The 24,651-nt window shown below is 45.5% G+C and overlaps 1 long non-coding RNA gene across 2 annotated transcripts in view; it reads left to right on the top strand.

Annotated features, from left to right (window-relative positions):
* LOC140479121 (uncharacterized) overlaps nucleotides 1-24,651 on the top strand; it is a 106,850-nt gene that overhangs the window by 30,903 nt on the left and 51,296 nt on the right. For both annotated transcript variants that reach the window (XR_011960945.1, XR_011960944.1), the window contains exon 2: nucleotides 18,288-18,357. This is a non-coding gene — a long non-coding RNA (uncharacterized lncRNA). The remainder of the gene's footprint in view (nucleotides 1-18,287; nucleotides 18,358-24,651) is intronic.

Here is a 24,651-nt window from a genome sequence, read left to right on the forward strand (position 1 = left end):
GGGCTGTTTTCCCTAGAGCGTCGGAGGCTGAGGGGTGACCTTATAGAGGTTTACAAAATTATGAGGGGCATGGATAGGATAAATAGACAAAGACTTTTCCCTGGGGTCGGGGAGTCCAGAACTAGTGAGCATAGGTTTAGGGTGAGAAGGGAAAGATATAAAAGAGACCTAAGAGGTAACTTTTTCCACAGAGGAAGTGGTGGACGCTGGTACAATTGCAACATTTAAGAGGCATTTGGATGGGTATATGAATAGGAAGGGTTTGGAGGGATAAGGGCCGGGTGGTGGCAGGTGGGACTAGATTGGGTTGGGATATCTGGTCGGCATGGACGGGTTGGACCGAAGGGTCTGTTTCCATGCTGTACATCTCTATGACTCTATGTCACTCGTCCTTATCTGGCCGATTAGCTTCCCTCACGGAAAGGGAGAGGTCTTTACAGCTTCAGTTCTCTGTTTGACTATGTACAGTTCACATCTGAAGAAAAAACTTGTTCTGGAGATGATCGTCCAGATCCCAGTACTGCAACACTTCGTAGTTCACTAGCATTCAGTGAGACCCATGGGACATTCTGGCCCTGAAATCTTGAGATTTTACCACTAGATGGCCATAGGAATCCATTTGGAGAAAATAGAGAATGGATGGTTCTACCTTTTATTATACACAGTCCGCAAGAGATTGTAAGCATTCCTCCCTGGTAGAGATCGAGGCACGTGGCAATAGCTACATTAAGCATGGTTGACCAGGAAATTCTCTCACTGTTACCACCCGTGTATTGGAAGGGTGTATTGTATGGGTGTATTGGAAGGATTTGCAGGTCAATTATTGACCTGTTTAGCCATGTCATGCACGTTCCTGCCCTAAATGGCAAGCCCTGGAGTGGTACCTAAAATGCAGAGCTGGTACCAACCTCAAAAATTGGTACCAGACCATTTCAGTTTCCTACATCTTCTTTAATCAGACTTCACAATGCTCTGTTTGGAAGATGGAGGTTGAGCTTGAGTGAGTTAGACACCGATCCTTCTGCTTCTTCACGGAATGGTTCCAGACATGTTCAAAGTCAATTTCAGTGATCTGGGAGTATAGAATAAAACAGAACAGAAATTTATTGTCGCATATAATTTGAAAAATAAAGTGAAAAGTTTTATAAGTTTCCCCGCCAAGGTGCCTACATCAATTTAAAAAAAAGTGTAAAATTAAGACAGTTCATCACAGTCCGGTTAACAGCTCCCGGGCTCGGGGAAAGCTGACTCAGGAATGATGGAACACCCTGAAGAAGCAGTTGGGAAGAGACAGCCATGCCCGGATGCTGGATACTGGGTCAGAAACCTCTGCTGAAGAACACCACCATGCCAGGCTGTGACCCCCACTCCTGGACGGTAGTCATGACTTGGAGATGCCAGTGTTGGACAGGGGTGTACAAAGTTAAAAATCACACAACACCGGGTGATCGTCCAACAGGTTTAATTGGAAGCACACTAGCTTCAACATATTGTCTAGCTATCACCATTGTTAACAGCTAACCCGAGAATGCAACTTTAAAAAAAAGGTTTTGTGATTTACACATGAAAGAAGTGAAACTATCACGGTATTGTAACAGATGAAAGGCTGAACAGACAATCAGTTTTACAATGTATACTTTCAGTTACATCACACTGTAAATTTTTTGCTATAAATTCTGTGTTGCGATCGAGCCCTCCACTGTCACCTGATGAAGGAGCGTCGCTCCGAAAGCTAGTGTGCTTCCAATTAAACCTGTTGGACTATAACCTGGTGTTGTGTGATTTTTAACTTTGTACTCCTGGATGGGATCACCCGCTGGGCCACTGGAATATCTGGATGCCAAAGAAGACCTCACATTGGGACAAGACCACCAGATCGAGAGACCCCGAGACCCCGAATGGAGTGAGAGGCAAAATTGGCCTGTATTCAATACTAGTTGGCAGTTTCACATGGATCACAGAATGCCATTGTTGGAAATGGAAGGATGTTGCCTTGAATCAATTCGGGTTGGGAATTTGTGACTCGAGTGAAGGGTGCTTAGTTCAGCATTAAATCTTACCTGAAAGTTCCTGATGTTGAATTTGGGTACTTGAAATGGAAATTCTGGTGCTAACCCAGCACAGTGAAAATCCCCCAGTGTAACGTATCACTTCAATTCTCGGTGAGCGGAGTTTTGTAACACAAATTGTGCAGCCCTTACAATTGTGATCTTTTATGCTGCTGTGCCTCTGTACTTGCTGTTCAGCTTATCCTCTGCTTCCCTGTCCATACAGTCATTAATATTAGCTTAAATTGTTGTGTATTGGCAAATAATACATTATGCTGTTTCACAGCTAAGCTCAATTCTGTTCTCTCCAAAGACCAAAAGCCTAATTTTCTCTTTCAGTTGTTGCTGGGTCATGCTCAGTAGCAGGAACCCTGACTTTCTATCCCCATGCTTTTCCTGTTTGCTACCGTGACTGAGATTAACTACCTCCAACAAAACTAGAGGCAGAATCTGAGTTGGCTGCATACTGAACCAAATCAATCCAGCTGCACACTGGTTACTGGAACCTCATACAAATTGCAACTTGTAACTTTTGGAATGGATTTCTTCCCAGCTGGGGACTTACTGAGATATTTGGTTTTGATTTAGGTTCCCTGTGAAGCCTAGTTTGGGAGATTGGTGTAGAGCTGCAGTTTATTCCTGGTGAAGTGAGTAGATGACCTCCTTTTTGTTGAATAGCGTGGTGTAGAAGGGCAGAGTGACTATTCCAAATCCTAATTTGTGTGCTCACAAGTATGCTTGTACAACTAATTTCCATTGTGTAATAGAAGTGTATTGTGATTGAAGCCCTGCCACTGGATAGATAACCAAGGGAGTGTATCAAAGTTCGCACTGTAGTTTATCTTTGGAATAGTAGTAAAATAATTTATATAGACTCTACATCAGTCATTGTTAATTGATAATGAAACTGATTAAAGAATTTGATATCTATTGATTGAGAGACACTTCTTCCATTGGTGTGGGGAAACCAAAGCAAGCTGGCGTAGCCGAAACGTTAAAGGTAATTTATTCAACATTGATGTCAGGAAGCCTGTCTTCTCCCAAAGCATGCAGGAGATTAGGAACGTCATTCTCCCTCCCTTTGTGAAAACCAAAGTTGTCAAATTTGGGGATGAGGGAGGTCACTTGAAATTTGCAAAATTGAGATTGATAATGCTTTTTGTTTGGCAGTGGTTAAAATGATTGCAAATCCAAAGTGTACAAATGGAGTTAATACTGATGAGCTGTGAACTAATTCAATGGTAGAATAAGCTGGGGGGGGGGGGGTTGAATGGCCTACTCCTATGCCTATGCAAATTGCAATTGTTTCATAGCCAGGTGGTCATTTTGGATTTATTACTGATCCAGAGATAAAACAGATTGAAGATTGGATAAACCTTATTCAGAGGAGGCAGTATTTTTCTTCTTAACCAGAGGAACCGAACCAATACAGTGACAAATCGAAATTTAATGTCAAGACTTTTCTGCATTGTCAAACAAAACGATTGACGACAAAACAATTGATCATTTTTGACTTTGTCTTTGTCAGTTAAGGATATGGTTTGAAATCGTTGCACGGTGCAACATATAAGTCCATGTGTAATTGCCACCCATGCCCTTTCAAAAATGTATACATTCACAATTATTTTATTAGCAAACCCCCCAGCCACCACTTTGATTTTCTGTTCCTATTTTTGCTCTCTTGGAAATAACCAGGTCAAGTCTGGGTTGGTGGCCAGAGTACTATCATTGAGGTTTCAACAAAGAGCACTGATAACCCAATGAGATTTGAACTGGTTATGTGCATCAAGGGGCTGTTGTCCTTTCTAACCTGGTTGGTAGTTGGAGTGCAAATTTTGAATGAAATAAGTCTAGAGTAAAATGGCTCCTGATTTTCAATCTTTTCAATCAATGATGCAACAAGCAGTATGAAGGCACATGGTATGAGTACAAGAGCAAGGATGTTTTACTGCAGGCACACAGGGCCTTGGTAAGGCCATAATTGGAATATAGTGCGTAGATTTGCCCTCCTTACCTAAGAATGGGCATACTTGTCATAGAGGGAGTGCAGTGAAGTTTCACCAGACTGGTTTAGTGGATTAGCCATGCTAAATTGCTCACTGTATCCAGGGATATATAGGCTAGGTGGGTTAGCCATGGGAGATGCAGAGTTACAAGGATATGGCAGGGGAGTGGGTCTGGGTGGATTGCTCTTTGGAGGGTTGGTGTGAGCTTGATAGGTCAAATGGCCTACTTCCACACTGTAAGGATTGTATGATTCCTAGGGTTGTCATATGATAAGACATTGGCTCAACTCTGCTTATATTTACTGGAGTTTAGGAGAATGTGACCCCTGGCTGGGAGTAGGGGTCTAAAACAGGGGGTCATGATATTAGAATATAGGATCAGCCATTTTGTACTAAGATAAGGAGGAATGTTTTCACACAGAGGTGAACTTGTGGAATTCCCAATGCCATAAAGCCTAAGGTTCTGAATATATATCGAAGAAGTAAATAGATTTCTTGACATTAATGGCACCAGCAGGTATGTAGAGAGAAGGGGAGTATGATGTTGAGCTAGAGAATGAGCTGAGATTGTGTTGATTGGTGGCCATGGGCTTGAAGGACCAAACAACCCACCTGTCTTTTTCCTGTGTTTTCTCACTGAACCCCCTCTGCATTAGAAGATGCAGGTTTCTTTACAGATGATCCCAAAGAGCTACGGCTCTGAATCTGGCATCTGGTGGATATGACTCCTTTACCCTGTGCAGTGAGTGGTTGAACTGTTTGCCTTGTGTCTCTACTCCCCAATAGAGAGTAGAATATTAATAAATAAAATTTAACAGGGTATCCAATGTCATTGTATTCCTACTTGCCCTGTAAACTAAGTGGAAAGGACATTTAACATTTAACTACTCTGTCCTGTATTTGGAATCATATAGGCCAATAAGGTATGGATGGTAGATTTCCTTCCCTAGAAAACATTAAGTGAACTGTTTGGGTTTTTGTAACAATTGATAATGGTTTCACAGGCACCATTTTATTAGTTTGGTTTAAATTTTAACTCCTATGATGGGATTTGAACCCATGACCCTCAGGGTTACTAGTCTCATGATATTACCATTATGTTACTATTTCCCCAATCTTCAGCTGTGGTGCTCTTAATTCGCTGAAGACTTCTTGAACATGGATGGCAACCCAGCCCTGACAATCTGTGTCTGCTGGTTGCAAGTGGAAATGAGTTTAGATTATCTCCAACCAACACTGGAGCCTCACGCCCTAGGCCCATTCATCGTGAGCTGCTTCAACAATGACTTCCATTATGGGGTCAGAAGTGGGAATGTTCACCAGAGATTGATGCTTAACATTGCTTCTCAGATACTGAACAATCCATGTCTATATGCAGCAAATTGTTAGACATTAGGTGGTACAGATGTAATTTGTTACTTAAGTGCCAGGCAATAGCCATTTCTACAAGTGAATTTCACCATCTCTCCTTGATATTCAATTAACTTATCATTGCTGAATCTCCCCATATCAACATCCTGAGGTTACCATTGACCAGAAGCTGAACTGGAGGCACTGTGTAAATACAGTGTCTACAAGAGCCATCAGACACTAAGAGATCTGCAGCATGTAACTCACCTCCTGATTCCCAAAGTGTGCCTCACCATGTACAAAGCACAATTTTGGAGAGTGAGGCAATATTTTCCACTTGCCTGGATGGATGCAGCTCCAACAACACACCGGGTGCTCAAGACAATGCAGAAGAAAGCAGCCCGCTTGATTGGTACCCCAACCACTAGCTTCAGCATTCATTCCCTTCAACACTGACACTCAGTGTTAGCAGTGTGTACTGTCTACAAGATGCACTGCAGTAACTTGCCTTCCAAAGCCGTGACCCCCACTCCCCGAAAGGACAAAGACAGCAAATATATGGGAATGACACCAGCTACATGTTCTGCACCAAGCTGCACACCATTCTGACTTGGAAGTATAATGCATTCCTTCACTGTCACTGGGACAAAATCCTGGAACTTACCTTCCAGGAAGTTGGGTGTTCCTGCAACCAAGAAATATAGTAGTTAAAGAAGACAGCTCATCAACACCTTCAAGGGCATTTAGGAATGGACAATAATTGGTGGCTTAACCAGAGATCCCCACATCCTGTGAACAAATTTTTGGTTTGCAAAATTCCTAGCAGTAGATGTTTTGCAGCCAAAAGGCTATCCTTGGGAATCCAATTCACAGAGACCATAACAATTGTCAGTACATGTACCAAGAGGAGAAAGTGAGGACTGCAGATGCTGGAGACTAGAATCAAAAAGTGTGGTGCTGGAAAAGCCCGGCCAGTAAGGCAGCATCCGAGAGCAGGAGAGTTGACATTTAGGGCATAAGCTCTTCATCAGGTACCTATTCTGACCTGCTTTGGAAAAGGTGTTTACATTGAAATGGCAGAAGCATTTGTACTAATGCGGCATCGTGAGGAGGGGGCATTTGCTTTATTGGTGCATTATGAGGGTTGGGATGAAGAAGGAAGTTTTATTCTGCTCCTGGTTGGGTTGTAATATATTAAAATGTAAGTTCTCTGCTTCCCAGATATTAAGATAGCTCACTCTCAATGTGCACTGCAGTCTGCAACAAGAATTCTGTGCCTGGTTTGTAGAGGGAAATCACAGCCCAGGGTCACTGCCATTCTGATTCTAATTGTATGCCTCTTCCCCTTACCCTGGAGTACCATATCCGAGAAATAGTTTTTCCCTTATCTGCTCTGTCAAACCTGTCTCATCATTATCAGGCACCTTGTCTCCTCCATCCTTCTAAACTTAAGGGAAAACAAACCAAGACTTGGGCAGCAAGACTTCACAATTTTATTGTAACAGTTAGGCCCAGGTATTGTTCTGACAAGTCAAGCAGTGGAGGCTTGAAAAGAAATTCTAACTGGAGCAGGGACAGTGGAGCACGAGCCTTGTTCTCGTCAGACTGTGGAGTATAAAAAAAGCTACTGACTCGACTGGCAGGAATGTTTATGTAGTGGAAATAAAAGCTGAAAGTGCTGGAGAAACTCAACAAGTCTGGTAGCATCTGTGCACAGAGAAACAGAGTTAACGTTTCAAGTGGACCTCATATTAGAATCTGCATCTTCTTTATAACTGTAACACTATGATGCATTCTGTTCTATTACCCTGACGTACTTATGTAAGGTACGATGAGCACACAAAACAATACTTTTCACTATCTCAGCACGTGACAATAATTCATCAAATCAAGCCCAATATGTTCCTTTAGAACTCTGTTTCTCTCTCCATTGATGCTGTCAGACCTGCTGAGCATTTTCAGCACTTATTATTTTTAATTTCAGATTTCCGGCATCTGCAGCATTTTGCCTTTGTAGCTGCCTTTGTTTTGAAAAGCTGGAAAGTTTTTAGGGCGATTCGGTTATTTTAATTCTACTAACTTGGTTCAATAATAAATTGCTGTAATCTATTTTTTTCCATTTCCATTTACTTGCATATGGATCAAAGTGGCTCTCTGTTCATGTAAAATGTTCACTCACAAAATGGGAAAGCTGAAACTTGGAAGGACGGCGTACAAATAGCATTTTATGAACGAATGATACAAAATGCTTCCTAAATCATATTTTTATGAATTTTTTCCGTAGCGTTTGTCCGTCCCCCCCACCCCCCCGTGTTCTAAATTTCTGATAAGTGCTCCACCTTGACATACATGTTTGTTTATGGTCAGGCAGAAGGTGTGACCATTTTAAAAAAACACACACGTTTTACGATACAGCAGAGTTTCTCATGGTGACTCTCTCGTTATCCCGTAACAGCGAAGTGCAGCGGGAAAGACACACCATTAACCAGGGCGGGGAAATGAAGTGATTTAAGATGTCAGTAGGGCTTCTGAAAAGCCGTGGCCGCCTTGTTTTTTTTCAAAACAGCGCCGAATATTGGGGGGGGGAGATTGGGCGGGCGAGCGATTCCAGTTCAAATCCGAAAAGGTCTTCAACAATTTCGGAAGGTTTCCTCCTTTGCCCGAACTGGTTGCAGATAGTTAATTGCCGCGAACTTGTAATATTTAATAACTTTTTTTAACTAATCGAACGAATGCAGAAAAGTTACTCTGCTTTCGTCAGCCGTCCATTTTCACGGGAGCTGCTGTTCAAAAATTCTTCCGATTACAGACTAACTTTTGTGGGTTGTTTTTATTTGTGTGTGTTTGGGGGTGGGGGGGGAGGGACGGCTAATTTAACAGCCCCTTTGTTAAGAATGTTTGAGCTTTAGGGCTGTGCTCTGATTTTTTTTCCCCAAAAAAAAGGGAGGAACATGTAAATTAGAATCTACCCCGTGCCCTGTATCGGGAAAGGCTTGCCTCCAGAAACCATGAAATTACAAATAAGAATCGACTGGATTCTCTCTTTTTTTTGAAAAAATTGCATACTGATTGGCAAGCCCCGTGACATCACTGCTTTTTACCCCTCCCTCTCCCTCGATTTTTTTTTACCACAGCTACAATCCGGTGTGTGTGTGTTGTCCATGTGCCTTCAAGCTTTTTTTTGTGAATGTACCAGGTAGAGAATGATCATAACGTTAATTTACAGAATCGAAAGAAACCAGGAATTGGATGTTGTGGGACACACAACCTTATGTATTTATTTATTTATTTTTTCGGTTGGGGCGGTGGGGGAGGGGTGGGAGAGAGAGAGACGAGACAACCGGAGTGGAAGTGTTAAAGGGCGGCGAGGAAAGTCTCGCGGTCTCCCACCCCACTGTTTGATTTGCCTGGTCTGGTGTGTTGGTTTATTTTTTTTGGTGCGGGGGCTTCGCTGGAGGTGCCGGGCAGGGATGGAATGTTGCAATCGCCAAGGTTCCAACGCTTGATACATTGTTGCCGTCCCGCGTTCCATTTTCGAATGTCCGGACATTGTAACTTCACCGCTTTGTAAGTTTCGGGCTGGTCGCGGCGGAGGCGCTAACACGTGGGAACCCTCCCTCCCTGTGTGTGTGCCTGTCTCTCTCTCTCTATCTTTCCTCCCCATATCTAATTGTTCGCTTCGATCTCTCAGCGCCGTGGGTGTGGATTTCAGCTTTTATTTATTCGTGCAGATTGGGTACGAGTTTGATTTCGTTGATGCGTGGTTTTTCTTTTCTTTCTCCCTCTTTCTCCCCCCCCCCCCTTCGTAACCCCTGTTGTGCTTGTCTTTTCTTTTTGTAAAATTAATGTAAGCGTTTTCTTTCCATTCGTCTGTCTCTGTCCCGACCCACCCTCTCTGCCGACCCACCCTCTCTCCCCGGCTAACAAAACACGTTTGGAAGAGGATAGATTTTGCACGCTGCTGCTCCGGCAGCTTGGCTGAAGTGCGCCACTTTTGTTAAGTTGAGTTGTAGCAGGCCTTTCTTCCGGCTTGTGGCCTTTCCATCTTCTCTTCTCTCCCCCCCCCCCCCCCCCCGCGCGAGCGCTCCCTCCCCCTTCCTCCTCTTCCATCTACCCCCCCCCCCCCTTTCCTCCTGCTGAAGAGGGAAACAAAAGGCACAAAGTGCAACAGTAAGACTCAAGAAGAGGGCAAGGCGGGGTGGGGTGGGCGTACAAGATGGGGAGGGTTTTTATTTTTTTCAAAATAAAAAGGAAGGCGAGCTGAAATCGAAAGGGGAAATGGAAGCAATCGCGTTACGGGGTGGGAGGTTAGAATATGGACATGGATTGTAGGCTGCAAATCCCACCCCTCCCCTCCCCTCCCCTCCAGCCCTGACCGTGTGCAGTTCAAATCACAACAGACGCGCGCCTTTTTAACACACTTGGGCGCAAAGTTCGCCGCACAAATCTCTTTTCCCCCTCCTCCCCGAATTTCTTTTTTTTCCCTTCCCGGGGGCCACGCTTTCTTCATCTCGCCGAGCGCTCTGATTGTAGCGCTCACTTTTTGTGTAAAAACCTAAGTGAGCTGGGAATGAGCTATCTGCGCGCCAGACATGAAATCCCACTCAATTGAAATGTACTTTTATTTCGGAAGCTGTTCTATCTCCTCTCTCTCTCTCTTTTCCACCTCCCTCTCCCTTTTTTTTTCGCGTTTAAACGTGTGTTTCTGGTGGTGGCCGGTACATGTTCACGGGACCGTTTGTTTCACACCGGGCTCAGGGCACGGTGTAAACGGAATTAAACCGTCAACTTTCTTCCACCGGTACTGCATTCGACCCAATTCTCCGCACGTTTGAGTGTGGCTGGCAACATATTTTCAGCCCCCCCCCCCCCCCAAACATTAATGTGCCTGCATTGGCTGGCTTCAAGCTTCCCACCCCCCCCACCTAAATATTTATTGCAACAGATGGGAGGTTCGTTTCTGAGCGTCGAGGACCCCCACCCCATGTGTGTCGTGTGGTCCCCGAGGGAAGAACAATCCAGGTGAAGGAGACCCTCGGGTTCAGTCTTTATTGCAATGTCTCACCCTGAAAGCAGACATGATTTGGAGATGAAAGCAGAGGCACTGAATGGGACCTGCTGCACTTTTCCAGCAACACATTTTTAAGCACTTGAATGGGGCCGCCTGGTCTAAATGGGGAAGTTGGCGAGGTCCGGTGAAATGTGTGGTGTCTTTTGTTTTAACAGAAGTGCACCTATGTTCTCACAGGAAGCTACGACTACTGAAAACTGCCCGGCCACCGCTTGGGAGCGGGCATGTACAGGAGGCATCAGTGGGAGAAAATGGGAGAGTGCCCAGGTGGTGGTTGAGGCAATGTAGGCTTTCAATTCTGGGGTCGTAGATGATGATGTGGAAGTGTTAAGGTCATGGGAGACCAGTGGCCACCTGAGAGTGATGAAGGGCTTTTGTCCAAAACGTCGATTTTTTTTTTTCCCTACTCCCGGGGTGCTGTCTGACCTGCTGTACTCTTCCAGCACGACTCTAATCTCGACCTGTGAGTGAGTGCTGGTCGGATTGGCGGTTGAGTAATAGGTTCAGAGGGGCCGAATGTTCGCGTGAGGGAGGATACATGAGTCATTGATCAAGTCTGGGGAGGGTGTGGTGACCAGTGTCTGGGTTTAGACTCTGGCGTTGGGGAGGTGTGAGGTATTGATGCTGGCCAAGCATCTGGAAGGATTTTGGGTCCACTTGTCCATTTCTGGCCCATTCGCTGCCACGTGTGGTTTGTAGACAAATGTGGAAAAACTTTCTATGGTTTGTATCGTAGGCCTTGTCTGTTAGCGATGGAGAAGTCTCGCACCTTCAGACACTAGCGAGCAGCTTTATCCACCCATTGGACAGCAGAGTGGTCAGGCATGTGAGACCAGTGGATGTGTTTGCATCTCCTTGTCCGTCTCTGAAGATGCTCAAGTAATGGGAATGCAGCGTGGCTTTATTATTTTTTTCCATTAAATGATTTACTAGTTTCAGATCCTCTCGCGAAGGGTCTGTTTCTGTGCTGTACATCTCTATGACTCTCGCTACCTGTTCTGCTTGTCAGAAAGCTATATTGCTGGGATGACGAAGGGTGAAATCCCATCAGTTTGCCTAACCTTAAATTAGATTAGATTACTTACAGTGTGGAAACAGGCCCTTCGGCCCAACAAGTCCACACCGACCCGCCGAAGCGTATACCACCCAAACCCATACTCCTACATTTACCCCTTCACCTAATACTACGGGCAATTTAGCATGGCCAATTCACCTGACCTGCACATTTTTTGGATTGTGGGAGGAAACCGGAGGAAACCCACGCAGACACGGGGAGAATGTGCAAACTCCACACAGAGTTGCCTGAGGCGGGAATTGAACCCGGGTCTCTGGTGCTGTGAAGCAGCAGTGCTAACCACTGTGCCACCGTGCCGCCCACTAACCTCTCCCAAACATCCCAGAGCTGTGTCCTCCTTTAATTTTGGAGTGTTGGCAGGTCACTATTAGTGCAGGGTGAAGTAAATGATAGACTGTAGAACTTTACCTGTTCTTGGCCCTGGTGTTTAGAGGGAGACTTGATGAGACTAATTTCAGTTCCTTGCATAGCGCTGCAGAATCCTTACCTGAGCCATGATAGTGCAGTACCTGCTTAATGCCACTCTGAATTGAGTGATCTGAGGCATGTAACTCTGAACTAGGGTTCTGTTGGCACTGAAGAGCACTCGTGTGTATTAGCATGTCGTTTATCTTCCCAAATGCAGATACTCCAGTATGAGTAACATGAGAAAGGAAGTCCCTACTAAACTACTGCCAGTACTCCAGGGGTTGCGTACTTAGAATCTTAGATAAAGGCCATTCTGCAGTGACCCTCTGAAGAGCTTCCTGCACAAATTCACTCCCCAACCCATCCCTGTGATCCTGAGTTTGCCACCGTGCACATCCCTGGACAATACGGGGTAATTTAGCATGGCCAGACTACCTAACCTGCACGTCTTTGGAGTGGCAAATGAAATCGGTGCACCTGGAGGAAACACACGCAGACGTTGGGGGGGTGGGGTGGGGTGGGGTGGGGGGGGGGGGAGTGAGAGAGAGAATGTGCTAACTCTGAAATCCAACCTGGCTCCCTGATGCTTTGAGGCAGCAACACTAACACTGTGCTGCCCTTTAACTGACCTACAACTTTTCAGTTATGCCAGTAGCCTGTACTATCTGCTGTACTGCTCCCAGGTATGGGTTGTGCCAGGGTCCTCAGGTTGGCAGGCCAAGGTTCTCGTGCAACCTTGTGCTGCACATGTGGTGACTGGTGAGGATCTAAGGGAGGTTTTCATGGTATGAGTAGTGGTTCCTTACTGCACCTGTATTTTCTACGGATTCAATGGTCACAGTGGCTCAGTGGTTAGCACTGCTGCCTCACAGTGCCAGGGACCCAAGTTTGATTCCAGCCTCGGGCGACTCTGCACTTTCTCCCCGTGTCTGTGTGGATTACTTCCGGGTGCTCCGGTTTCCTCCCACGGTCCAGAGATGTGCAGGTCAGGTGAATTGGCCGTGCTAAATTGTCTGCAGTGTTCAGCGTGGTGTAGGTCAGGGGAAATGTAGGGTAATAGGTCTGAATAGGATACTGTTCGGAGTGGTGGTGCAGATTTGTTGGGCTGAAGGGCCTGTTTCCACACTGTAGGAATTCTAATTCTAAGATTTCGGAAGAAATCTACAGAATAATTCAAAGAATAGACCGGGTCAGTACAAGTAGGATGTTTCCCTGTCTCCAAATGTAGGGATTTGACCACAGTAACATTCGACATTGGAGAACATCAATAGTCACTAATTTGATGACTTTTCTTGAGGGCTTTGCCTTCTGTTGAGATCCAGTCCCATTTGGCTGGGGGAAGGGTCTGCAGCGCCACACTTCATCCATCCCTTGAAGTTTCTGCCTGGCACCCCAAGTTAACCTGAGTCCCCATCAGAAGTGAAAACCCACTAGTGACCTCTGGCGCACAGCAGGAGAGTTGATATTCCACGTGAGAGTCTGGTCTGGCCCTCACCCAGGCATTTTCCTGTATGACTTGTTTGGGGATATGGTCTGGAATAGAGTCATATCTGTTGTCCATCCCCATGTCTCTCTCATTCCTTTCTTATCCAAATCAATGAGCTCAGTTGTACCTAATAGTACAACTTGAGACCATCCTCATTACTCACCAGTTTCACTCAATTGGATGTCCCAAGGTGAGTATGGACAATTAATCTAGTTTAGCCCCTAGCCAACACTACAAACACATTATCTGGTTGTGAGTATTGATGTTTGTGGGATCTTGCTGATCTTGATGTCAAGTCCTGTCATGCAACTTTAATTAGCTGTAAAGTTCTTTGGGACAACCTTCAGAATGTGAAAGGTGCTATATAAATGCAAGGGTTTTTTTTTGTAGAAAGATGGGTCTCCAAGAATAAAATAACGTACATTTTGGAAGTGTTTCTCCCTGCTCAAGTGGTCAGCCCAGGCTGCCTCTTCGGTTGGTGTTTGTGGTCAGGGCTCAGATGCAGGCCATGAGTGGGTATCTTAACAGGCTGAATGGTCATTTCCTGGTGTCAAGGTGAGGGAGATGGGTTGGAGTTGACCTTTGGGTGAAGCTGCATTATGTTTCCTGTGCAACAGCACGGAGAGATTGCATTTGAGGTACTGCACACCTGTATGGAAAAGGCAGAGCAGAGCATTTGGGAATTTAATTAAACATTGCTTTCCCTGGATCTTGTCAAACATGTTAATGTGCTCCCTTTTGTCCTTTCCCGAAAAATGGAATTCTGTCCAATCTGAACGCAGTGACTCTGATTGGAGAGGTACTGACTAAGCCAGTGTGATGCGTGTTAATGAATTGGAACTGTGTACAAGGACCCATTCTGCTGACATCTGATGTTCTTTTGATAAGAGAGACCAAAGAGAGAGTTTGAAATCTGGGAGGGTGCAGGGAGTTTGCTGGGACACTGTCAATTTGGAAACAAATGTTGTTTTCTGCAAATTTGGTTCTCCTAGCTGGAATGGGTTGAAAGGAGACTGTGTGTGTCATTCATCTAACCCTTTTGGCTCTCTCATGTTTCTCTCCCTCTATTCTCCTGCTTCTCATCCTCCTCCTCCCTCCCCCAAACTCTTCCTGCAGGTTGGTTTTGTTGGTGGTCGCTGAAATGTGTTTCAGACTTCGCTTCCTTCTTGGCCGTTGTGGCTTTTGACAAAAAAAGCTTGTGTGGAGAGATAACTGCGTTGGGTCACAAGAGTTCCTCCCCTTGGCAGGATGTTGCTGTTTCAAGCCCCCTCCTGCTATTTTAACTGGCATCTTCTGTTTTGTAGCTTGGATGCAGGAAATCACCAGTGCGGGTATTTCTGTTCAACGTGATAGAGCTAGATGCCAGTGTAGGGAGGGAATGTGTCAGTGGAAACATCTTGTGTTTGGTGCCTGGCAAAAGATCTTTGTGTGCAGGAACGCCCAGGATTGAAGATAGTGGGAGCAGGAAGTAGTGTTCAGTTGATTTAAAGGATGAATGATCTGAATCTTATCAGTTGCTATTGTTTTATATCATGACAATTCAAAGCTTTTGCCAAATATTTGATCTTGGCGAGTTTTCTTTGCTCCAAACCCCCCCCCCCCCCCCCAACCCCCTGTATTCAAACTGATGTGCAACGATCAAACTGCCAATAATTGTGGGCGGCACGGTGGCACAGTGGTTAGCACTGCTGCCTCACACAGCGCCAGAGACCCGGGTTCAATTCCCGCCTCAGGCGACTGACTGTGTGGAGTTTGCACGTCCTCCCCGTGTCTGCGTGGGTTTCCTCCGGGTGCTCCGGTTTCCTCCCACAGTCACAAAGATGTGCAGGTCAGGTAAATTGGCCATGCTAAAATTGCCGTAGTGCTAGGTAGGGGGTAAATGTAGGGGTTTGGGTGGGTTGCGCTTCGGCGGTGCGGTGTGGACTAGTTGGGCCGAAGGGCCTGTTTCCACACTGTAAGTAATCTAATCTAATCTAAACACTTGGTATAATCTCTAGTTTCTGTTCTTCATGGACTGTTCATGTGCGAGTATCATTGGGTTGGTGACAATGAGTTAGTTTGCAATAAGAAAATGGTTCAGCCTTTTAAGGTTGGACCTTTGATCGAGTTAAAGGTTACTGAGATGCTCTTGGTCTATTGTTAACTTCAAGTTACTCATCTAAGTGACTAAAGTGATGAGCAATTCAAGTTATTTGATCATGAGCAGTCAACATAGTCGTGTCAAAGTCAGTACTGGCCTTTTCCTTCCTGCACTTGATTAATGTTCTCTTGACACTTGCTTGAACCTGAAGAGTTGTCTCTCTTCCTTTTGTAGTGCAGACTGGTACTTAATAAGAATTGGCCAGAAATATGATCGCATCAAATCCTTTGAGCAAGTGATGACAGTGAAGGGCTGCGTTTGGATTTGAATGTTGGGCCTGATGCAAGGCTTTGTGGCTCAGTCATAGTTTCCCTGCTTCTGGGCCAGAAGGCTGGGTTTAAGACCTTCCCTGGGACTTGATGACCGAGGAAGGTGTGTTCATCACGTGTCCAAACGGTTTGAGGATCAGTCTTCAAATCCCACCAGTATCAGGTGGTAAGAGTTGGTGAGCTCCCTGGCCGGCTGCGCGATGGAAAGCAGTTTGGAGTTTCTGCTGTCCTCTATAACTGCAGGCCACAATATGTATGTGAAAGGGAATGCTGGCACAGCAACTCTTGACTGGGTGGCGAGGGAGGCTGGCTCGATGGACCATCTGGAGCAAGATGGTGCCAATTGCATGGGGGAGTCGATCCTCAGTCCACTGTGTGTGTGTGAGAGAGAGAAATCTGGTGCCTTGCCCTACCCAGTGGAAGTTGCAGCACTATAGGCCTGATTTTTGCACTGAGAACCAAGCAAGAACGAACAGCATGCCCATATCATTATCATTTCCCAATGGATGACCTTTTCTTGTATCAAGCACCCAGATGACAACTTGAAGGTTAAGGCTGTGCACAGTGAGTTCTTAACTACTTCTTGGAGGAGCTTGGTACTTAACCCTGTCAGGTGCTCTGCAAGGCTATAGCTAAATGTGTCAGTTTCTGTGGGTTTAACCCTATGGGAACGTTGAACCTATTTTGAGTTGAGTTGTGTTTTCTCACTGTCTGTTTTCTAATATACCATTTGCTTTGTTTTCATTTTGTTTTGATTTTGTCACATCCCATGCCAAGACATGGGGTTCTCCATCCTCAGCCGAGCTCTGACGGCTGCAGAAGCAGCAGTATATTTGCGGTCTATGGACAGTACTTCTGATTTTGGTTCGGAATCAGGAGTTGGAAGGGGCACTTTCACCTTTACGTTTTTCTCCTCCATTTTCCCTTGCCCTGCCCCTAATGGGGTTGCTGCATGCTAACGTTCAGTTTGATGGCTGCCAGCATCTTCCTGTGTTTGTCCATGTGGCTATCCATCGTGCGTGCGTGTGTTGCTTGTTTGACTGGAAGGAGATACAGGGCCTCTATAGTGTTGCAGAGTGCTTTCTACCAGAAGTAACCCGATAGGACCTGGAAGTGGAAGCTTTGTTTTGTTATGTTTTTTCCTATTCTCTTAATGTGGAAATGAATGTAACTGCCCCTCCATTGTTGTATCCGCTCATGTTAAGCCACTATCTTTCCCCATCAGAGATGGTAACTCCTGTTGGAGTTCGCCGTAGTATATCTGACTATTTCTACTGATAACTTAGCTGTTTCGCACTTTCATTCAATAACACTTCCCAGTAAACATTTCTGAAGATGTTATCCGTTGAAAAAGAAAATTCAACTTGTATAGTTTGATATGAGGTGTTGGGGCAAGTTCAGTACTGGATCTATTTTCCCTCTGCAAATCTGGACTATACAGTGTATCTTGTGCTTTGCTCAGGCCGTATCATAGGGTATTATTATTGAGTAATTTCATATCTTGAGTGGACAATGCATTACAAACTTCTTATACTTGACATTTTTTTCCACCCCACCCCCAGTCCCCCACTTTTATCTTCTCTCCAAAAATGGGAAGTGAGCATGCACAATTGATTTTGTATTTTTCCAAATCTCTGAACCGAATCCTAACCCCAGTTGCGAGTTTGAGGCATGTGCGTATGCTGTTTTAGATTTTATTCGTAATATTTTGCCAAAGGGATTGTGGTGGTTGGGGGTCAGTCTCAAATAACCTGTTTAAATCAGATGTTTTTATACTCTCATTGAGGTTTAATTCTATACCTGGGCCCCCAGTTGTTTGTGGAGGTAGAGCTTTGGGGGCTGGGGTATTGATAGTTTTATTTCTGTCTCCCATGAGGGTGTACCACCAGCTGGTATCTGTGCTTCACTGACAACTTAGTGATTATCTATAGGAGGCAAGACAGTCTGGCCTTGTCCACTGTGCGTAATGTGCAGGGTTTGTCTGGTGTGTCGGGTATCGCTTAGCTGAAAAGATGTGCATTTGTATAGCACCTTTTTTCCTTTGCAATGTCAGATTACTTAAGTGTAGCCTTTTTGGAATGCAGCAATCGCATTGTGAGTGGCATGCTCTCACAAACAGTGGTTGACAAGAGCATCTGACATTTCAATGATGTTTGAGGGGCCAGGGTTGTGCCCCTTGGAGAGAGCAGGTGTGGTGTGCATTTAGTGTCTAGTCTACACTCCTTGAGTATTGAAATCATAGCTCAGCTTCAGTACTCCAGTCTTTATAGTACAATTTAAACCCACAGCCCGGTGACTCAGGATAGTACGCTCCCATCCAGCCACGACTGAGTACTTTGGGATGTTTTTCCAGTCCTTGAGTGTGATGGTGATTTGAATTGGAATTCAGTGAATGCTGCAGCGGAATTATGATCAATTACCTTCTTTATTTCAGGCACCTAGAATGCGATCAGCATGAGGGGGCGAAGTCGGGTGAATAAAATGGCTGACACTGAGCAGACAAGGTGAGTACCTCTTTGTGTTGTCTTTGCATTTTAGCACTAACTGCTGTGCTAGTTTGTTAATGCACCTCTCTCTCCTCCTCCTCCTGTGGCCCACGTGCTGTACCTTACCAGAACATCACCCGTGCTACAGAGGAGTACTGCACAAAACCAATGAACTCAGTAATGGCAAGCCCAACTAATCCAGACCCCTTTGCACTTAAAGGCTGTGATCTGGCATGCCCTCCTGAGTAATGGTTTTAATAGATAATGTACCCATCCGTTCACTTAAGTGGAAAGCGATTGATTGGCTTGACTTGTAGGAATTTCCTAAAAAGGTATCTCAGATGCTAGTCTCTGTTGACATCTTCTGTCTCCCCTGTATTCCTACTTTGGTGGGTTTGTCCTCTTTTAAACTTCCCAAATTCTCAAACTTTGGGAAAGGTCTTTTTCAGCCTAGAAGGTTCAATACCCATTCCAAATGGCCAGAGCTGTTAGATATCATTGACTTGAAATGGAAACAGTTTAAGGAAATATGGACTTGTGCTTTAATGAATCTGTGTCTCTGAGGGCCTTTAGCTCCTGCCAATATGATCCATAAACGTGTGCAGTTCTGCTCTATGTGCCTGTGACTCGTCTGCCCAGTTGAACGCACTGTCTCACTCGATTGCGAGTTGCGTTATGCAGTGAATGATCTTCGTTACAACCTGGATTTTACTCTGCTCCCATAAAACCCACTTTCTTCCCCGTATGAGCTTTTTGGGATGGCCAAAAGTTTTTTCTTGGGGATGAGACGAATTCTTATATTTGCCATTTTGTTGCTTGTTATTGTATTGGAAGTTGGTCCTCGGGGGGACCTTCACATTCCTCTGTTTCTGGGAGACCAGGGAATTCTTGGGTTTTATCCTCCATCTCCGTTTCACTGCAATTCCACACTGCCCCCAGACCAGCTCCAACCTATCCAAATTTGCAATCAGTGATAGATTCCAGGTTTCCACAGGTTATAGGTCAGTAGTTACCTGGTTTCTCCACCCTTTCACCCCCCCCCCCAACACACACACACACACACACACACACACACACACACACATGAATATCAATTTAAAATAATTCCTGAATTTGTGGATCGTTGGCTAATTCAGCTGCTGGTTCTTCCAAATTTAGTTTTGAGCTCTGGAGCAGAAACTGCGGTCGTAAACCTTTTTCTTCGGTCCTGTTGTTTTCCCCATTTTCATGATTTGGAAACAATCGCTCAATTCCCTAGGTGCCTCGACTTTAACTTCTGGACTGCTGTTTTGTCATGGTGCTCCGCTGCGAGCAGATACAGTCTAGCCACTTCCCTCATTGCCCAGCTCCCAACTGACAGCTTTAAGGACCTGCAGCACTTGACACTTGTGAGGAGTGCTGAGTACACGGGAGACAGAACTGAGTGGTTTGTGTTGTGTAAATATTTCTGTTGTAGAACATTTCAAGGCTGCTTACTGGCAAGCTGCCAGTAGTCAGTGAGTTGAACTGCTTACAGGTGCGCTTGCTGCAGGCGAGAAGGAGAGGAGGGGGGAACGAACTGTTGTGAATGTAGAAAATGGAGGATATAGCTGTCTAATGCCCTGTGCTCTGGTACATAGCTCCACCCCCAGCTGCAAGGTCTTGGCCAGTATCTTCCTTTGCACACGATAGAATTGGCAGGGCAAGCTGCAGGTTGCGTTGGAGAGCCTTCCAGACTTTTTTATCGAATTGTGGGGGGAAAATGAGTTGTCCCAAACTGCTTTTTTTTTAAGCCAGTGAAGTAGTTTTAATATAGGAAGCACGGCAAGCTCCCAGAAACACCGCCATGATTCTGACATGGTGGTCGGTTTCTGTAATGTCGGTTGAGAGGACAGTATGGCTGCCGGCTGCTAGGTTTAACTAGTCTGCCTTTTCTTGGGTAAAGTGCTTCAGGTCCACCTGAGAGGGCAACTGGAGCCTCGAAAACCTCCTCTGAAAGTCGGTACCTCTGACAATACAGCACCTCCTTTGCACTGGGGTGATAATGTGCTCAGGCGTCTGGATTGGAAACTGGCAAGGAGGAGGCAAGATTGTGTCTCCCACAGTGAAACTAGGTTAGATCTCCTTTTGGGTGGGAGAGACAGGGCAAGGACGATGAATATCTGGTCTTGGTGGCTTTGTTCAATCTCTTGTCATTCTTTTACGCATGCTGACCCTGAAGTCAAGAAGCACTGGCCATTGTCTTAGAGTCCTACAGCATGGAAACACACCTTTCAGTCCAACCAGTCCACGCTGAACCTAATCCCAAAATAGACCACCTCACCTGCCTGCACCTGGCCCATAATTCCTTCAAACCTTTTCTATTCACATCTTCATTCATGTCTTCATTGACACCTTCAACCAGGGTGGTGCTGTCTAGTTGTTGGGAGTGCGGTCTGAGGAAAAGCCGACTCATCAAAGTACGATTACAGTGGAAGCCCCCTTGACGTCACCGCCCATTAACGCCTGAACGCGCAAGTCCGAAGTAGAGCTGTCTTTGGCACAAATATATGGAGCGAGCCTTTGTTTTTGTGAAAGCGGCACCAGTGAAGGAGCTGGAGGGAATAGATAACTGGGATTTTCTGATTTTGAGATTGCGAGTATTAGTTGTGAAATGGTGAATGGCCAACCTAGCAAGTCTGTTTCTCTGCTGTGGCGCCAGAAGTCACGGTCGGTCGGTCTGACTGACTGGCGAGGATTCTGAGCGTCCCTACAAACGTCGCCGTAGCAACCCAAGTCACGCTTATTATCCATGCCTGGAGGCCGCTTATCCCAAAACTGATTGCAACCAGCCACTCTTCATCCTGTGTCCTTCACGTCCTGTAAGAAAATCCCTGGGTTTCTTTTAATCTGTTGTGCTAATGGACCTTTTAATAAACTCAGTTCAGGGTTAGAACAGAGCAAGTCAAGATGTTTTTTTGTTTTGTAGAGAACGAATTGCTTGTTGTGAGGGGGGAACGGTGTGATTGTGGCCAGTTGAGTTTTTCTAAAGAATGGTCTGGTGTAGTCAGACCTTTGACCAGTGCAGACGTGATGGCTGGAGTGGTCAACACCTGTTCTGTGAATGTTTGTGATGTCGAGTAGAGGCCTTCCAAGTTCTATGTTACCTCTAATGTAAAATAATGACCTGAATGAGCTTGTCATGTTTTTCTGCTGATCTCCCATTGCCGTTAAGGGCACGTTGAGGGATCAACTCTCCCAACAGGAGGAGCTGGACCCGGCCTAAAGGTTGGTGGGAGCACCTGGATTCTTGGCACTGGTGGGATATGGTAGGTGGAAGACTGAAGAAGTTTGCATGGATTAGAAACATGGACCACCACTAGTCTGTAGTAACTGGCATTTAATTGGCCCAGGCCAACTTAGAAAAGGCTAGAGGAGTTTAGGAAGAAAAGTACAGTACTGGCACCTTAGTTGTGAAAGGCTCAGCCTTATCCTGATGCTTTTCGTGTTTGAGGGAAGGATTGCTGATTGGATGTCGCTCCATTGTTCATGTACTGTAGCAATGTAAATGAGATGCCCAGACACTGGAGAGGGTGCAGAGGAGAGTGGATGTTGCCCTATGTGGGGCAATTGAGAATGAGCGGTAACAGCTTTAGGCTAAGGAGTGTCAGATTTTAAAACGGACTTGAGGTGAAGTTACTTCTGAGCTGAATTTGTGGCATTCACTACCCCCCCCCCCCCCCCCCCCCCCCGCGAGTGTGGTGGGTGCTGTATTCAAGGAGGAGATGGGCAAATAAATGTTTTTGCTTTGTGGTGGGTCACAGAGCAGATAGGACAGTGGAGTTCAGGCTGAAGTGAGATCTGTCACAGTTGTATTAGATATTGGATCAGGCTTGATTTGCCTACTTTTGCTCCTAGTTCCTGTGTTTTGATGTTACACTTTATTCGCATGCGGCAGGAAAATGTAGGATTTACGGTCGAAGGATTTGCTTAAGGAAATCTTTGCTTGTCAGTGGTCCTTGAGGTTTGTAGTCAGAGTTGCTGAGGGGCAGGAGGCAGTGATTTTCCAGAGATACTGACCGCGTGGAAGTTAAGCAAAGTGGGATCTGTGTTCAAGTAGTTACCCCTGACAGAACTTTCAAAACAAAACCCTTTTCATGACCTCAGCAGGCCACAAAGGTCTTCCCAGCCAGCAGGGGGTACTATTTGACGTCTTGTCATGTAATGTAGGAGCCACTGCAGCAGCTTGACACACAAATGGTCAGGTCCTTTTTTGGTTTTACTGTTGGTCGAGTCATTAATATTGAGCAAGTCACTGGAATTTTCTAGCTCTTCAAAAATATTGCTGTGGAATTCTCTGTATCTACCAATCTTAGGAGGAAATGGGGGACCCAAGTTCCAACACCTTGTCCCAAGAGAATGCAGCTTTCCCTGAGTACGGTAGCAAATTGCAAACTAGATTTGGTGTTCAGCTCCCTGGACTGAGACCGCTGACTCCAAAGTGTGAATGTTCCTAACAGCCCTGGCAACACTACTTCCTGACCCTGACCCACATTACCTTGATATCTTGCGTTTGATGTCCTTTTAAGACCGTTTAGAGTCATCGCTTAATTTCATACCACCTCTCCTTTATTCTTCCTGCCAAAACACATCTCACCCAAACGTGACATGCAGCGAGCTTGTGATGGGTCAGAAGATGGACCATTAACCAATAGGAGTTTGGATTGTTTGTCCTATTTTTTGTGGGTTCTGTGTCTCCCCTCTCTGTGGTGCACTGCTGTTCAGACTGGTATCGGGTTTTTTTTGAGATGGGCTCAGCCAGTTTAAAAACCCCGTCAGTTGTGCACTCCTGCTCTCTTGAGATTGGGATGGGTACCAAACTCGACCAAATAGCTTGCTTTGTCTTGCTGCTCTTGTACCTGGCAGTGCCCATAGAAGAGGAAATTGGGTGGTGTTGGAGAGCTATCCTGGTTGCTGTTGCTTGTCTTGGTGAAGAGCAGGTTGCTGTTTGTATTTCGGGTGCGAGGGAGGAACAAGGCAGTATCTCCATACAAAGGCATAGGAAGGAATAGGCCAACTGGTCCCACTCTCCCATTCAATAAGATCACCGCTGATCGGATGTTAATCTCAACTCTACATTCCTGCATATCCCTGATTTTTAATCTTTCTTCCAGCAGTGGGTGATTCAACAAAGTCTGTGTTTACAAGGCAAGCTACCTTACCCCACACGTCAGAATCTGTCCAGTTAATTCTGGGGTTTGGTGGAAGTCTTTGTGGTAGGGGGGGAAGGAAAATGGGGAAGCAACCAAGTCCAGCTGCTTGAGGGAGTATTGTGCGGTATTTCCTTCTCCAGCCGAAGGAGAGGCTTGGCACGTTATCGCCCACCGAGCAAGGGCTGTTCGTGCGATGATGATAACCAGCATATGCAGAAACGATGAAGGGGTGGTGGGAGTGGGGAGTTGTCATGGGAGTTGTTAATTCTAGCTTCTTCAGCAGGGAATATTCCCTGCTGGAGTTTTGTTGCCAAGGAAGTTCCTGTTCAATTATTTGGAAAGGTGGAGGATGAGAGAAAGGTTAGCACCATGTAATACTGAGTGAAACTCAGGATGTTTAAGGCTGCAGTGCAATGGAATTTCCACAAGGAGTCCACTTATCTCCTTCAACAGATTGTAAATTCTGCCCTTTCCTCATGGAGAGGACATATTGGGTTATAATATTAGGGCGACACTATTGGGTCTAAGTCTACCTTTGGAGTGATCAGTTAAGACATTTGTAGGAAAGCATAGAATGTGACTAAAGTATGATTGCTTGTGGGTAGAATATTTGTGTTTGGCCACTGAAGAAGCTGTGTGACCATTGTAAGCAAGTTACTAACTTAAACTTGGTGCATCTTTGCCAGGTAGAGCCCTGATTGTTGTCTGCCTTGTCTTGTAGGTTAGCCGAGACTTTTATTTTGTGGGGTGGAAGGAAATGTTTGTGGAAAAATCTTCAACCTCAATGCTTCAACCTCGATGCTTCAAAATGGCTGACCAACTGAAAGAAAGTGAGCCATCGTTTTGAATCTGAGGATTTTTTGTCAGCCTTTGTTACCTTTTTAGAGTTTGTCACATTTTGGTTGTTATAATGTGAGAGAGAGGAAAAACCCCATCGATGAGAAGGGAATACATTTCTATGTGGAGTTCGTTTTTTAATGAGACATTCGACTGAGACTGAGGGGCTGGGGGGGGGAGAGATTTGCTCTTTCCCTGAATCCCAGTCAGGATTAAAGATCGGATTTAAAAAGTTTGGGGCAGGGGTTTCTCAGCTTCTGCGTGAGGAGACCAACATCAAGATCAGGAGACATGCACCCAATTT

Source organism: Chiloscyllium punctatum, chromosome 6, assembly GCF_047496795.1.
Source record: "Chiloscyllium punctatum isolate Juve2018m chromosome 6, sChiPun1.3, whole genome shotgun sequence".
Taxonomy (NCBI): domain Eukaryota; kingdom Metazoa; phylum Chordata; class Chondrichthyes; order Orectolobiformes; family Hemiscylliidae; genus Chiloscyllium; species Chiloscyllium punctatum.